This window comes from Acanthopagrus latus, chromosome 24 (genome assembly GCF_904848185.1).
Source record: "Acanthopagrus latus isolate v.2019 chromosome 24, fAcaLat1.1, whole genome shotgun sequence".
In the NCBI taxonomy this organism is placed as follows: domain Eukaryota; kingdom Metazoa; phylum Chordata; class Actinopteri; order Spariformes; family Sparidae; genus Acanthopagrus; species Acanthopagrus latus.
In genome coordinates this window covers 4,938,520-4,954,647 of record NC_051062.1, presented here as the reverse complement: position 1 = coordinate 4,954,647, position 16,128 = coordinate 4,938,520, and the positions used below count along the sequence as shown (strand labels likewise).

The 16,128-nt window shown below is 43.7% G+C and overlaps 1 protein-coding gene across 2 annotated transcripts in view; it reads right to left on the bottom strand.

Moving 5' to 3' along the window:
* Nucleotides 1-16,128, bottom strand: part of LOC119015060 (rho GTPase-activating protein 6-like) — an 80,980-nt gene that overhangs the window by 20,967 nt on the left and 43,885 nt on the right. The window lies entirely within an intron of this gene.

The following is a 16,128-nucleotide window of genomic DNA, read 5'->3' as shown; positions in this document are numbered from 1 at the left end:
CATCAACATTTATTTTAAGTTGTATTTCTGGACACCTGGCAAATGTAGTTTTTTTGCTCTTTTTTGGTTTCCACCAGCTCCCAAATAAAATGTCTAAAACATTAGCTGCTAAATGCTCCTCTGCGTTAGCCTCTGTTTGCAAACAGTGAGCTTTTTAAAGGGGCGTGATGTCGTTTTTGGAAAATAAATTAAAACTCGAAAGGTGGCAGGGTCCGCCAAATATAAGTAAAACAGTATGAAATTGTGTTGTTTCTTTACTTTGTTTAAGCATTAATGTAGAAAAAAAAATAAGCATAGGTAAAATTGCTGTTTTCTTCAATGGAGTCTGGTGGATCTGAGTGGAGTCGACTTAATGGCTATTCATAGTTAGTAAAATGGATTTCTCCTCTTTCACAGAAAGGCCTATTTTGGTCGCGATCCTCTCCATTATGTTGTCAGACACTTTTAAACACATCTGAGTGTGCTACTTTGACACTGCCTCCAAGGATTGCACTGCAGCCAGGATGGCCCATTTTATCACTGCTGGCTGAGGTGATCTAATGGACCAATTCCACAACCTTTTGTACCTGTTAGTCATGTAAAGGTATGTAAAGTCATGTAAAGGTATGTAAATAAATAAAATAAAAAATAGAGCCAGGGTTTAAAAATACCAGAATGGGCCTTTAATGCATGTGAGGCCTCAGGCTAAAAAAGCGCAATAAAAGAGACAAGGATGAAGATGCCTTTTTTTTTCATTTCTATGAGAAGATGAGCAGATTATATAAGATAAAATGTAGTCCGACAATCCTTAAACAATCCTTAAAAAATGGAGAACATAATGAAATGTTGGGAAAAAGTACAACATGTGCGCAGGATGGTGCTTTTACAACAGCGGAACGTAAGCCAAGCTAAATGTATAAAATACACACAGACAGATAAACGGCGAGACGGACCGTGTCTCGGAAAATAAAATAAAATAAAATAAGAAAAACCCTGACTTTCTCTTTCAGGTGCAAGTGGGGACGTGGAGCAGCGCTGATGGATTTGCAATATGCTTTTCCACACATAAAGCATTCTTGAGAAATGCATAGCACATGTGGAGGAGGAGATGTGGCAACTACAGCGTGCAGCGGTCTTGAGTCACCGCGCTCAGACAGGTTACATCTGCAGCTTTTGGGATTTTAATCCGTGATCAAGGTGGAACCGAATTGGCGGAGACCCGGCGACCGCTCCGGCTTTGAACGCCCGAGTCGTCCTGAATCTCCGGTCATGCATTCCTCTCCCTGTGTCTACTGAGAGAGCGGTAGAGAGAGAGAGAGAGAGAGAGAGAGGGGTCAGGGAGAGAGGTTAAGAAAGAAGGAGGGGAGACGCTGCTGCAATCTATCTAATGCCTTATCCAGACAGAGGGCTTACAAGTGTCCTCTCTAATGTGTCTGTGTTTATGTTCTAGTCTCGATTTTTGTTGGGTCCACTGCAAGCCCAGAGAAACCGTTTTACATCACAGTTTATATCTTTAAAAAAAAAAAATAGGAGGAGAAATCATCACGTTGCTTGAGGCTTTGTGTCAACAGCTTTGCTTTCAGATTTTTTTTCACGATCAGGCCTCTATGAACAATATTTTCTTGCGGTCCTTCCTCCCCCGCTGTCAAGCCTCTTGTTATTTGACCCCACTTAGTGCAGTGGAGCGACAGAGGCATCGTTCAGCCGTGGATGGGGAAAACAGGACGACCTGGAGAGCCACCTCAGTGTGTGTGTGTGTGTGTGTGTGTGTGTGTGTGTGTGTGTGTGTGCACATGTGTCACGAGTCACAGGTCCTGCAGAATAAAGAAAGTTCCATGTTGCCCCTCTTAATAGAACGTTTCTAGCTGGCACAGCTGTTGTATGTGCGCGCCAGTGTATGCCATTCCTTATCGCTGAGCTGAGGAAACCCTTCTTCCCCCTCCTGATTGACCTCACACACAGCTTGAGAGGGCACACACGCGCGCATGCACGTACACACAGCAAAAGAAAAGACAAACAGTTGGAAAAGTTAAATAAGAAGGCCTCAACTCGGCGGAGCCTGGTTCTGCCCCAGCAGGGGTGAGGATGAGGATGAGCGCCGCTTCTCAAGTGTCGGCCTACGAGACCCATGGAATGCCGAGAGAAGAGCCGGGTGGGGGGGTGGACTGAACCCTGGTATCACAGCTGGACTCTGGCAACAATGGGCCGAAAGCCCGCATGACCCGCAGGGGACGCCATTCAAATCCACAAACCGAGACGCAGTAAAGCCGACCCGCTCGGTTTGACTTTCGACAAAAACAGATTCTTGTTAAGTCCTGATGTCTTTATTTGCCTTCTACGTTTGAGAGGGTCCAAAAAGAAACACAGCACATCTGTAACCACTGGGCAATCAGTCATATTTCCTCACTCAGTGTTAATTTTAGGTCAGATTATTTTTGTCACGGGCATGGTTGATGACAAGACTGTACATTCATCACAGATGGTGGATCAGCTGTCTACATGCCAGTCAGCCTCACTTGTGCCAGCTAATGGCTCACTACCTCTCTGGCTAATATTGTAGATGAGCTCCGTACAAACCAGAGCTGTTTTGTAGTTTTATTTCTTGACAGTTTATGGTCGCTGATGCATACCTTTCCTTTGAAACAGCTACTTGAAACATCCAAATCCTATTTTTTGGTCTCTATGCGGACATAGATCTTCTGAGAAGACCTAGTGGTAAGGACATCTTCCTAAAACCATGGCTGAAGTGCATGAATTGCCATGAAAGGTTTTAAATATGTTATGTATCTAACTGTTCATTTATACTTCAAAATGTACGTATATTGAATTATACATTCACAAATTCAATACAGACTCTTTTCTTGGCCTACAAGTGCTGAAACTGGTGGCATTTCTTGAGTCTAAAATCACCGGAATCAGCCTTATAACACCCACCATATATTTTTATTAGGTGTAGAATAAGAAGAACTTTCCCATACGCTCCTAGAAAAACCTCCGGATCCCAAGACAAAATACCAGGAACATGACCTCAGTGTCCTCGCTGCTAGCTGCAGCCCTGCCCTACGCTACATCAACAAAAAGAAGAAGCCCCTGCAGAGAGGGAGAGACACACGAGTGCCTCCACTTTATTACGCAATACACGATGCAGAATTTGTGGAAAGTTACAGATTTTAGCTATAAAAAAACCCAACGTTTTCCACATCAGCGCTCCACTTAATGGAGCAAAAAAAAAAGGCAGTGCTTTGGATCCGTTCTGGCCTTGAAGGGATTTGGAGCGAATAGCCAAGTTTACCTAATCGGACATCAGACAGGCCTGTGGCCTTAACAGCAGCAGACACAAATACAGGAGCCATGGCGAGGAGTAACTCTGAGTTCCCGATTAGATGTCTCAGACTGGAGATTCCGTCACAGTCATCTAATCAAGAGCTCATTTTCTCTCTCTGAGGATAATGATGGCCAGCGACAGTAAATGCCAATTTGCTTGGCCGTGTCAGCGGAGTTAATGAGCTACAAAAGCACACGGATGACAATATCGCAACCGCCGTTATTTGCGAGGCCCGTCCCGGTTAATGAGATCGCGCGTCGCTGGACCGAATCCATGCACCGCTCCAGAGGGGACCCGCTCATCTCGCAAAATGTCGCGCCGTGACACCTGGACACCTCTGGAACACTCGACCAAAGGATTCATTATCGGTGTGACGTCGCCACTTAGGGAGACGCAGCACTGTTTGCACAGCCTGTAGAAAGACAGATCTGCCACGCCGTTACTGTCACGATCCCTTTAACTCCTAATGTTTGTCTCCAAAATATGCCTGGTTGCTAAGCCTTTCACACAACCACCATCATCTGTTTTCCTCTTAGAACTATCGAACTCCCCCCTGCCCCGGTCCCCTCTACCACACCGACACGGATGATGTTTGCTGGAATGGGCTGCGCAGATCTAATCAGATGATCCCCAGTTTAACAAATGATACTTTCTGCCAGTTCGCTTCACTTGATCCGATTTTGCGCCAGCGGACATAAATCAGCGCGGCGCAAATAGGACGGAGAGAAAAAGATTAGGACACATGTGGTAGAAGAATGCAAAGAGAGGTTTAAGTGTGCAGTTGCATCATTATATACACTATCAGGACATTTGAGAGTATTGGTCTTCTATGGAGACTATGTCAATTATTACATCTGTGTTTCACTATATTCTTAGTCTTTCATTAATGTTTCTACATCCGGTTACAGAGCTCATGCCACCATCTTTAGAAATTGGTAAATTCAAAGTTAATTAAACTAAAGTTGACAGTTATTTCACTGGTAACAAACAATAACATGCTTTATAAAGCGTTCATCGAGCAATGAACGGCTTCTAAATATCAGCCGCAACTTTATCATGGCCATACAAATAATGTTTCATAAAGAATTTGGTAGCGATGTCTATGATTGCCGTGTCTAAAATGCAGTACAAACATATTTTTAACGTGTAAGAATGCACATACATATAACTTGCATTGTTATAGTTAGAAGCGTTCATTAATATTCAAAATTCTAGCATGCATTATAAACATTAGAACAACCCATTCATTGTCTTTTTGTGCCTGTTAAAAAGAAGAACTACTAGTTTTGTGCACTGTTCTCCTGTTGAATTAATCTTTTTTTTAATTTCACTTGAAGAAAAACATGAAGACTTTTATTATTATCATTGCTTATTTATTTTGTAATGTATTAAATCTGCCTATGACACAGGGATTTCATTACATTACTTAAAAACACCTTATAAGTCATAAAAAAAATCATTGAAAATGTGTTGTGATTATTGTTATAAATGTTCTGAATGACTGATTCTACCTAGGGACACACAATAATGAATCATAAGTATGTTTTCATGCATAATGCATTATAAGAGTGTTCATGAAGTGTTACCAAGCATTTCATATACATATCATACACATGAATTAAAGATAAACCAATTACAACTACATTAAAGTCTGTTTAAAACACTGTATTGAATGTTATGGTCTGCCTCTAATCTGTATCGATAAATGTTCTATAAAGCCTTGTTGCGAGGCTTCAGTCCAACACGGGCTCCATCACGTGTCGCTCCGTGACAGACGTTACACCGGACCAGTCATCCAGTGCTCTGCTGCGTGTGCCTTTTTTCTGTTCTATTTCTGACAAAAGGACAAATGGCACAAAAAAAAAAAATAAAAGCCACGGGGGTGAAAAAAACAAAACAAAAAAACAAAAAAACAAAGAATATGTCAGTTTCCCTGGCAACGCAATACACAGAAAATCAAAAGGGCTCGGGGAAGTGAAAGAAATATCACTATGGTAACGCACCTGCAACACACACACACACACACACACACACACACACAGGCAGTTCAGACACTTGTTGCTGTGGTGCGCAGTGAGTAACATCTGTGTGTCGACATTGCTAGAACAAAACAATTAAACAGCGTGTGGATTTTCTGAAAATAAAATTCAGTGCCACATGATGATTTTCCTCTCTGAATCATTACTGTGGTTGATTATTTATCGACAGCACGGTTCGTTGCTGCTGACAGTAAACAACCCAGCTACTCCTTTTGCCGCTCAATATCCCATATAATGTGTGACTATTATTGACCTGGAGCGCTGTGGCATGGACCAGAGGGTTACAGCAAACCTGCTGCCTTATAGAATTATATGCATACACACGTTGCCTTCAAGTGCTGTGGTGTTAATCCGGGTTTACAGCCCTGTACAACAGTAAACAGAAACAATTAAGAAAATCCTCTTTTCGTAGGGGGAAAAAAAAAAAACTGTTCTAAAGCTTTTAATCCACTGGCCTGAGCAATGAACAGGGTGTAAATCCTCCAATAAGTTTTGACCTTAAGAGCAGTGTTGCGTTCAGGACGCCAATCATTGTCCATCCACTGATTCGAGGATTGAAATATCTCAAATTTTGTGTAGACATTCACGGTTTCCAGGTGACGAATCCTCATTCCTTTGGTAACCTGCTCACGCCTCATTTATTGCCACATATATAGCATGGACTACTAGGAAGACTCTCAGTCTTGCTTACAAAGAGGACTTGAGTACATGTCAAATCATACAGTATTTAGCGTCAGAACCCATCAACAACTGTCTTGACCATCATTTAGCCTCCGGTGGATATGGCCAGCTGTTACTCAGATAAAAGACATCCGGGCCTAGACTTCCTCTCCCCGTGTGCAGGTCATCGTTTCAAGTCTGATTAGTGCGATTGCAACGCAATAAAAAGCTAATAAAAAGGTTTGTTTGCCGTCAGACCACGGCTAATGCGTTGAGAGATTGCAAGTTTGCTCCCCACGCGGACTGCACGACACCGAGGCCCACTCCAATGTGATGTGTTTGAACCACTGACAGCAAGCTGGCTACAAACGGACACCAAAATGCTTCCAATGCCAAATATTTGTCCCTTTAGTTCAGACTGTGCGTTCATATTCAGATGACTGTTGACAGAGATGTAACAGCAGTGAAATTGTATCAATACGTTGACAGCAAGGTCATCAATGAGAACTGCAGATGTGCCAGTGGAAAGAAAAATACAGGTAGCAACTTAAAGGTCGATTTGTAAGAAACTAGATTTTGGGGTCTTACTCCAAATTCTACAAGTACTGATGCTTTGGGATGGTAGGTCGGGTCTCAAAGTGTCAGTGTTTGACAAGTTGGGATGTTTAATTGTGTACTAATACTGCAGGAAGGTATCAGAGGCCCAGGAAAAGATCATTCACGGCAAATAAAGACACAAAAGGAGGGCTCCAAAATTCTTCACATTGTACTTTGGGTTTTGTTTGTCTTTCTTTCCGTGTTGCAGCTGCCTTTAAATGACCCTTGAGCGGAGTTTCTGTGCCACAACACTGATCCGCAGGAATGCACAAGTATTTTTCAACACGTCTTTCTTTCCCCCTCCTGTTTTTTTTTTTTTCTTTTTCCTTACAGGTTAGCTCCACGCATGCATGTAATAGATTGCTTTCGCTGACCTGAAACCTCCTCACGGTTCACATCTGCTTGTAATTACTGACCACCTTTGCTCGTCAGCCAGTGCTGTGTGTGTGTGTGTGTGTGTGTGTGTGTATACGTTTGTACATGTATCTGTCACACACTAACGATTAATTGGCTTCCCCACCTGTTTTGGGTTGTCCCTGACACCGCCCGAGGGGGGAAACTAACCACCAAATTATAGATCGCTGTTAGCCACACACAAGTTACATAACCCAGTGGGAGAGTAATTCAATGGTACTAAGCTTATCACTGACTGTTAAATGTGAAGTTATAGGCCTCCGGTCTGGGAGGTCATGCAAACGGAGTGTTGCGTGAAGAAAATAACCTGTTAACAGCTGTAAAAGCAATTATCATACCAGACGTTCCGATGCAGAGGGAAGGGCATGGTTAGCTATAGATTAAGTGGATTAAGTCAAGTGGTAAAGGTCATATTGATAAAAAAAAAATGTATGAAGACAAACCTTTCCTTTAAATAATACATCTACAGAGCTGGCAGAGCGATGCAGAATAAAAACGTTGGGAATCAATCATTTTTACGATGTTAAAGAATTCGGACAGCTGGTTCCAGCTTCTAACAACGTTTGTCAGCCAATACTATGACGCTAATGATCAAGAGTCTTGATGGTTGCCGGTTAAAAAGAAAATAATAAATGAACTTATGTATGAATTACTGTAAATTGCTTGGGACAAAAGCATCTGGTAAATGTAAATGTAAGTCTGTTGCTTTTTTTCCTGTTTTCTACCAATGTCGATTAAGAACATCTTAAGCGAGGCTCTGTGAGAGACTTTCTGACATTTGAAGCCAATTTTAAGGTGAGCGTTGATTCAAACGCGATGCAGAATGTGCAAAGAGTTGGATTTGAGTTTCAAAAAAATTCACATTTGTGTCCCATTTAGTGGATGAAAAACACAGATTTCAGATCAGTTGCGCTCGTCGAGCCAAATGTGGCCAATGGAAAAGAGTATATGTATTCAAACGAACATGCACAGGTACAAGCTGTTCGAACGGCATATACGTTTTGATTACATAAGCTGCATTTGTCTGGCCAAAAGAACAACGTGCTGTAATGAAATACAATTCCATTAAATCAGTGGGGGAAGAAAAAAAAAAAAGAAATACAAGCACACTCACAAATTACTTACACAACTTTGAGCCAGCTTTTTGTCCTTTTCCAGAGAGCATAATGCTGCAGAGGAGGACAATCTGTCCCACATTTTCCTCTAAGAATCACATTCTGACAACAAAAGCGGTGTTTACTTCAGCGCGCCGCGGCGAGCGTTCATCTTGTTTTTCGAAAAGGCGGACCGAAATGCGAAAAGCTTGGCCGAGCCGAACTGTCAAAACAACCCTTCCACACTTGATTTTGATTCACTGAGCAGCTCCAAAACATGCCCCGCGATGCACATTCTTCATGAGGTCTTACTGAATGTGTGTGCACTCTATGGGAGTATTTGATCACTGACTTGGGTTCATGAATGCTCTATTACGACATTCATTTTCTGCATGTTTCCAGGTGAAACTGCTGAGGAACAGCTCAAATGATCCTCTCTATAACTTTTTGGTCCAGCTGTGCAGGTGGGGGGGGCAACGTATACCAGCGAGGAAATCCACGCTTGGATAATTAGCACAAAGCATTCATGTGCTGGTATCAGCTTTCACTGCGTGTTGTTTTTCCCCTCTGCCTTTGCATTTAATGAGGCCCTCCTGGCTCGGTCGCAAGAGCAGAGCAACTTGCTGAGTGTGTGTGTGTGTGCCCCAAATATTACTCCCAATCACTGGCAGGCACATCTAAAGCCTCGGGCGGACTTCAAACATTTTAAAGACAGATTAATGCGAAGGGGGCCTGCAGCAATAATGAGGCCCGACCTTGAAGATTTAGGATCTTGCGTAATGGTTACGTAAGCTGCGAAAGCAAAGGAAACCAGGTATTGTATCAACACTGCAGTTGATAGTAGAAGTAGTCGAGATAATGTGTGGGGTTGTGTGTGTGTGTGTGTGTGTGTGTGTGTGTGTGTGTGTGTGTGTGGATGGTGGATGGCAGTCCGACCACAGGCCGCGTCCAAAAATCTGTCGGTGTATTTCTCTGTCAGCTGTCGCTGGCAGACCGGAGATACTGAACTCTTGTTTGCAACAGCAGACTCAAGTATGTTGAGTTGTTCGTGCTGGAGATCATACGCTTGCCTCGTCGTCATCACTGTCCGATACGCCGATTCCTTGACTTCTGCGATTGCTTTGAGGGGAAACCGGAGTGAGGTAGAGCACAGCTGTGTTGAACATGCGGGTGATTGCTCCTCGCCCCTACTTTGCCTTGCAAACCATTCATTTGCTTGCAAGGCAGATTTGGAAACCCTTCAAAATAGCTTCGGATAGCCTCTCTAAATCCAGCTTTATCTCCTCCCTGCACTTTCGTCCACATCCACTATTGTAAGTTGAGTGAGGGGCTTTCAACAATTCACATTTCTGACCCTCCTAGTTGGCTGTTCTCACTAAAGTGGCACATGAAAAGAAATGTCTTACTAGCTCCTTAGTCAAAATGAGGCAAGATTTGACAGCGGTGGACTCAGGAGGGGAGGGGTGGCGGGGGGGCAGATTGAAGGTTGACCTGGGTTTTGCCTCCCAGGTCAAAAAGTGCCATTCAGAGGTCCATTATGCAATTCTGGACAGAGGGAGGTTACTGCTGAGTCTCACGCCTGACTCGTCAAACAGGTTACCAGCTTTTGGGGCTGGTGAGCCTCCAGCTCAATGCCTCAGAGTCTGATTTCCTCGGAATGAGATTCAGCAATCAGCTATCTTTCTCCAGTAGCGATGACGCCCAAAAACGTCCCAAAGACTGAAGAAAATCGGAACAAACAGATTTCTAGTGGGTCGTTGCTGATGACTGAGATGAATTCTTTTTCATTTTGTTCATTTTTTCAGTCCAAACGTAGTTAAAAAAGAAAATCCTGCATTGTGTAGTTTTCAGCAATCCACAAATAATTATTAACTATTATTAAAGGAAGCCAAAATATGCCACTTTCTCATCGGCCGATATGTGGCCCTCTGGCATTGCATCTCGTTACGCACAAACAGACACACACACACACAAGCCAAGCTCTATAAATTCTCCCCCTCTCTCTCTGACCACACTAGCCAACTGAGCTAATGAAGCTGGTTAATCATTACTAATCCTGTACGGAGAGTAGAGCTCTTATAGTGATTGGTGTGTGTGTGTGTGTGTGTGTGTGTGTGTGTGTGTGTGTGTGTGTGTGTGTGTGAGCGTGCAGATTGCCGGTCGGCATGATGGATCATGTGTGTCTTCAACATAAAATAAGTGGAAAGAAATGCGCCGCTCGCTCCACTCCGACTGAGACAAACCGATTGTGGCCTGGTGGCAGCGGTGGAGACGGCCTGAGCAATCGCCACTGACCGGCATGCATGTGTGTGTGTCTGTGTGTGTTTACGTGAGCTCCTCCAGGTCTGCAGTGTGTGTGTGTGTGTGTGTGTGTGTGTGTGTGTGTGTGTGTGTGTGTGTGTGTGTGCGCGCGTTACAGAGTGATTTGAAGCTCAAATTAAGGTCACAACTCAGCGGTGAGCCCGACTGCTGCCAAGCGGAGCTGAGCAGATGACAATCGCAGTCTTTCAGCGACCCAGAGGTGGGCACGGATTTAGCCAGACAGACACTCTGAGGCTGAAGGAATGGAAGGACGACTTGCCAGGAAAAAAAAAAAAAAAGTGCCCCGCTCGGAGTGATGATCGCTCTGAGATCGGTTTTATCCGTCTTTTCATCGGCGGGTGTTTAACTCGGAGGCTGATCTTGATTTAACAAATGGCAGAGGTATCTGTTATTCCACATTTCGGGCTTCTTGGCAGCAGCCTGAGACAATCAGGAAATAACAGTCCCCCGGAATGAAACTGCGGCTCATTACGCAGTGATGTAATGGCTGTGGCTCATGCATCAATTTCACTCGTGCCATATCAAATTCCGAGACTGGATGGAAGAGAGTCACGCTGCCCCGCCCTGACGCAGCCGGCAAAAATACCATCCCCGGCACGGCCTCCCAGCTGGGCGTAATTACTCTTCTTAGGTGTGGTTGCTGCACATCGGGAACATTTAGCATTAAAAGACATTAAAACGTTCATAAAAGCCCCCAGTGCTGTGATGGAGGCCTTCGATTTTACAAAAGCTGGCCCCAAAGTACCAAAAGATCTCTACTGCCAAAACGGAATATGACTTAAAGCTGTCACAATAAAAGTCTCCACTGACTCTCACAACTGTCCTTATTTTCATTACTGTTCCAGCACCAGATTTCACAAATTGAAACTTCTTCTCTTCTGACCAAAAGTTTGGAAACCTGAATAAATTCAGTTAGCTGTGATAGAACACAAGAAATAAAAACAGGAAATGTTGACATTTGAGAGGCTGGAAAGTGAATTTGGGCCAATTTTTGCATTAAAAAGGAGCCTGAAGGAGTCGTTTACTAAATCAAAGGTCTCGTGCTCAGTTTCAGGTCCATTATTTTATCTAGGGTGTTTATTAACCAATAAACAGGCTTTTATGTTACAAAGAAATCATTATTAATTGCTTCATCACCTCCATTTACTCCAATGCCCTCCTCCTGTGTCTGCTCTGATTGGTTAGCTCTCACAGGCCCGAGCAGGCATCACCCACCGATTTTCCCGCATCACCTCTGACAGGTATTTATAACAATCTGTGATCTTTAAGACTGAATAATAAGTTTGTACCTATTTTCCTTTTCTGGACAAAACGTTCAGTTCCAGCTCATTGGTGGGTCATGTTTATCTCAGTTTGCGGGCACGTCTCTGATTGCGACCCGGTGGTCAGTTTTGCTGAATCATCTCTTTTTCTCATCCAATTTTGCCATTTTCCCTGATGAATACCCACCCGAAAAATGTCTGATGTGAAAATAGCTGCGTCTGCTCGCAGTGACTCAACAAATACTCAGCTGCAAAGTAGACTGACCTGGATACAGATAAGTATGTGGAATAGAACAGTCGGAGTCAGCACGCCTGCGTTAACACAGGCGTTCAATACATATACAGTACATGTGTGTGTGTGTGTGTGTGTGTGTGTGTGTGTTTGTGTGTGCTTTATCTGTCAATCAGTCAAAACGCTTGTGTAAGTAGCCCCGTGGGCATTACTTTCCCATCGAATGTTTTGGGTTTTTTTTTTGCTGTCTGAGCACTCGACTATGTCGGCACCGTGAGAACGGGATCTTGCACACACACACACACACACACACACATGCACACACACATGCACATGCTTCACAGGAACAACTCCCAGGGAAATATTGTACCACTCCATCAATTCTGGAATGTTTAATAGATAGATCCTGAGATTAAAGCTGGCATCTGTGCCAAATAAGCTGTAGCGCGCCAGGCCTCACATGTGAAGCCGGAATGCGACTCATGCGAGCCGGATGCGCCTTCTCTTATCCACCACAACTGTGAAGAGCAAAACCCAACATACCTAAAAAGCCTCCGATTGCTATCACGGCTCCTTAACGTTCCTCCTCCTATCAAACACCTTTTAAGTGGCCCCAACTTTTTTTGATTAACCGAGTTTAAAGGTGCAGTATGTAAGATTTGGCCACCTGTTGAATTCACACTGCAAACAAATAGGGCATATCATATAATAGGCATATCACTGCTGTACTCTGCTTATCCATCCATGACTATATCTACTGTCTACTGTTAGCTTAGTTAGCCATGCCAAACTCTCACATATTGCACCTTTAAATATTTATGCAACAAGTTAAATTTTTTTTTAAAAAGCACGTAACAGAGACCATCTTTGTATAGTTACTTCCTGTTGTCCAGACAGACACATGACAGTCTCGATGCTGGGACAAAGACAGGAAGCGTTTTTTTTTTTCATTTAGAGAAGAGCGGCTTCACAACCAGACAGCGAGCATTAGTGCTCCTGGTGTTGTTAGGAGACGTCCCAAAGTTTGTGATAAATACAAGGAGTTTTTGCTGTCAGTTCTTAATTCTAAGCAACTAGTGCCATTAATCTGTCACTTGTGTAACAGCTGCCGTCCTCTGAAGACTTTCCGAGACCCTGAAGTCCCCGACATGTTTACCCGCCCCGTCAGATCCCACAACAAACCTGATTTCACAGTCTGGCTGCGATCATGTCAGTTGAAGGGGACGGTTTTGTAACTGTGGAACTGGGCCTCCTCCTTGCTCAAGAAAGATTTCCTCACAGAAAATAAAAAAAACGGCCGAAGGAATAGGCTTGATGTGTGGGTTGCGTTCGCATCGTTTGAGGAAGTGGGCTTCCAACTGTCACTTTAAGATAAGACTGACTCCCGAACCGTTTCATCAGCACATTCTCAAACTGGATGGATGGGAGTCTCATCCTCCTTCTTCTGACTTTTTTTTTCTGCGTTCATCCCAAACGCCTTCCATTACAGCAGATCAGAGCGCTGTTGTGTGAAGTGTGTTTACTTTAACACCTCAGTCTTTACGTTTCCACTGATGCAAACGCGCGCGTGATTCTGATCCTATTAGGGGGATAGTTTATTTTCCGCGCAAATGGCGAGAACATGAGCCAAGGAAGGTATGGCACATTCTCTTGTTCCCCCCATCGCTCCCTCTCTGTGCTTCTTCCACCGTATCCATTTAACACAGCGGGATCAGGGTAAAGTCTCCATAAGACTCTTTATTTTCCACGTGGGTGCCGGATCCCCCCCCTCCCAGTTAATCCTGCGAGGTAGTTAAAGAGCAGGGGATTATAACTTGCCGAATCCGGACACAACGCTGAAGGCGAAGATGACAGAGTTTAAGGCAGAGCTGTGGTCACTTTGCGAGACACATGGCAGCATTTTCTACGTGGGCTACTCGAATGCAACGTGTGGGCGTATGTGGAGGGGACTGTAAATGTGTGCTGCGCTCCATGAAAGTATGTGCAGAGAAAACCATGTAAATGCGCCAATCGTGTCCTTGTAGTTGTTGTTTTTTTTCTTATGTATTAAACCAAAAGAAATATTGTTTGTGTTCTGACCACTTCAGAAATCCTTACATGTGACACGTCAATCACAACAGCCACCGTGAAGCATGTAAAAATAGTTCTGTCTGGCGAGTTTGACAACGATGCCTTCACTGTCTCTCTCCTGTTGCTGTTTTTCAGTCCCTGTCCCTGAGTTGTGCACATGACGACGTGATCAATGTGTTCCACTTTATGTTTTGACTCCAAACAACATGAGGGGGCCCCTTTCTTTCACGCCCCAGGGCTCCGTCCTGCAGGAGGAGGTGGAGCCCGGACTGATTCTCCAGCTTCCGATGGAGATTGAGAGTCTTCCATGACTGGACTGGAATGTATGACCGGGCTGAGACGCTGCAGATCTCGGCCCCTGAGGCGCTACTGATGGCTGGACGAGCTCTTTCTTCATGCTTGATACTCCACATCATGGCCATTACATCTGGCTAAAGACTTTTGTCATGTGTATATATATGCCTCTCTGTTTCTGTTCCTCCTTGTTTCTATTCAATCTCCACTCTAACGTTATAATCAGATAAAATGTCTAAGATTAGGCTTGTTGTGCTGCAAAGTTAATGCTTTATGCTGTGCTTAAAGCAGAAAAATTGAGCGCTGGTTAATGTTTTCCTGCGGACACCGTAGCTCATCGATCACAGCGTGTAGTGTGTGGATATATGTTAAACACAAAATGGAACATTGTTGACTACAGTAAACGTCTATCAAAGCAAACAGTATCCAATGAAAGCTAAACTTTTAAAATTGACAATATTGATGATGTTATAGGTCAAACTTTTAGCGGGGTCCGCCACACTATGACACTGTGTTGTCCTTTTAGGTAATTTTGTTTATTCACTTTACTCAGGGTTAGAGCTTTCTTTTGTGATTAAAATCCCCCCCAAATCTTAATAGAATCAAATCAACTTTAAATGATCAGTCGTCTCTGAACCTGCCTGTTTTTAGTCTATCAGTTTTATCACATAAAAGCAAAACATGTAAAAGTTTGAAGAACACAAACATTAGAACACTTTACAGAGCAAGCCTTTCATTTATTTTCCTAACATATTTAAAGGGACCTTGTGTAATTTGCACTTCCAGTCTTAAGAAAGAATTTTCCAACAAGAAATGTTTTAACAGCACTGGCACATGAAGGAATCCAGGGATTTTTCAATGGAAAGGGGTGAAAACTGAAGAAACAACCAGCTTTAAATACAACTGTACCGCCATAAATCGACTATTGTCAGCCAAATTCAATCTATAACAAACCGGTCAAAAACAACAAAACCACTGCGCACGAGAGAAAACTCTTCAGAAGTAATTAAATTACTGTTTCAAACTGTCAGCCTCGTTTCAGTCCAGGAAGTTTTAGCCAAGTGTAACTTCCTGGACGCCACACCCGTCACTGCCCAGCGATGCTTTGTTCTCCCTGGACAGTGGATGTGACACTGCATGTGAGTGTTGGTGCGTGCATGGATTCGTGCACGTGTATAGCACAGGTCAGAGGCGGGTCAGCAGCTCTATTATTGATTTCCTAGCGGAAAGAGAGTGAACCCAGCGCTCCGGTGCTGCCGTCCTGCCAAACACACTAACCAACCTTCAACTGACCGAAACGTGTGTGTGCGCGAACGGGTGCCAGCGCTGAATGCTGCATGCTGAAGTGTTAACAATAACGACTAGGTGAGGAACACTTTAAACGCAGGCTGATAGGTGCTAATGGGGTGTTTAATTAGCACGGTAAACTACTTAACGGCGTTCCGCTGGCACTGCTCCACGAGAGCAATCAGAAGCCAAACAGAGTCTGTTTCTCGCTGTGAGCTGCGGGTTGGATCACCGGTGAGGGCTGGAAACTAAACCAAACAAAGTGTCGCGCCACAAGGTTTTAAAAAAAAAAACAAAACAAAAAAAAACTGAAACACGACAACGCAGAAATTGTTCCAAAATGTCTTTCACCGCAGCCGAAAATCGAGAATGTTTGAATGTTTCAGGGGCAGCATGAAAACCATGTGCAGGGTTTGAAGCTACACTCACCCCAGTATCATTTGTCCAAATCTCTCCCCTTAGAAAAACTACACCTTCTACACCCATCTCTCACCTTAGCCGCCATTTTAAGCTTAATGCATTTAGCAGAACAATCACATTAGCAAAGTAGGAG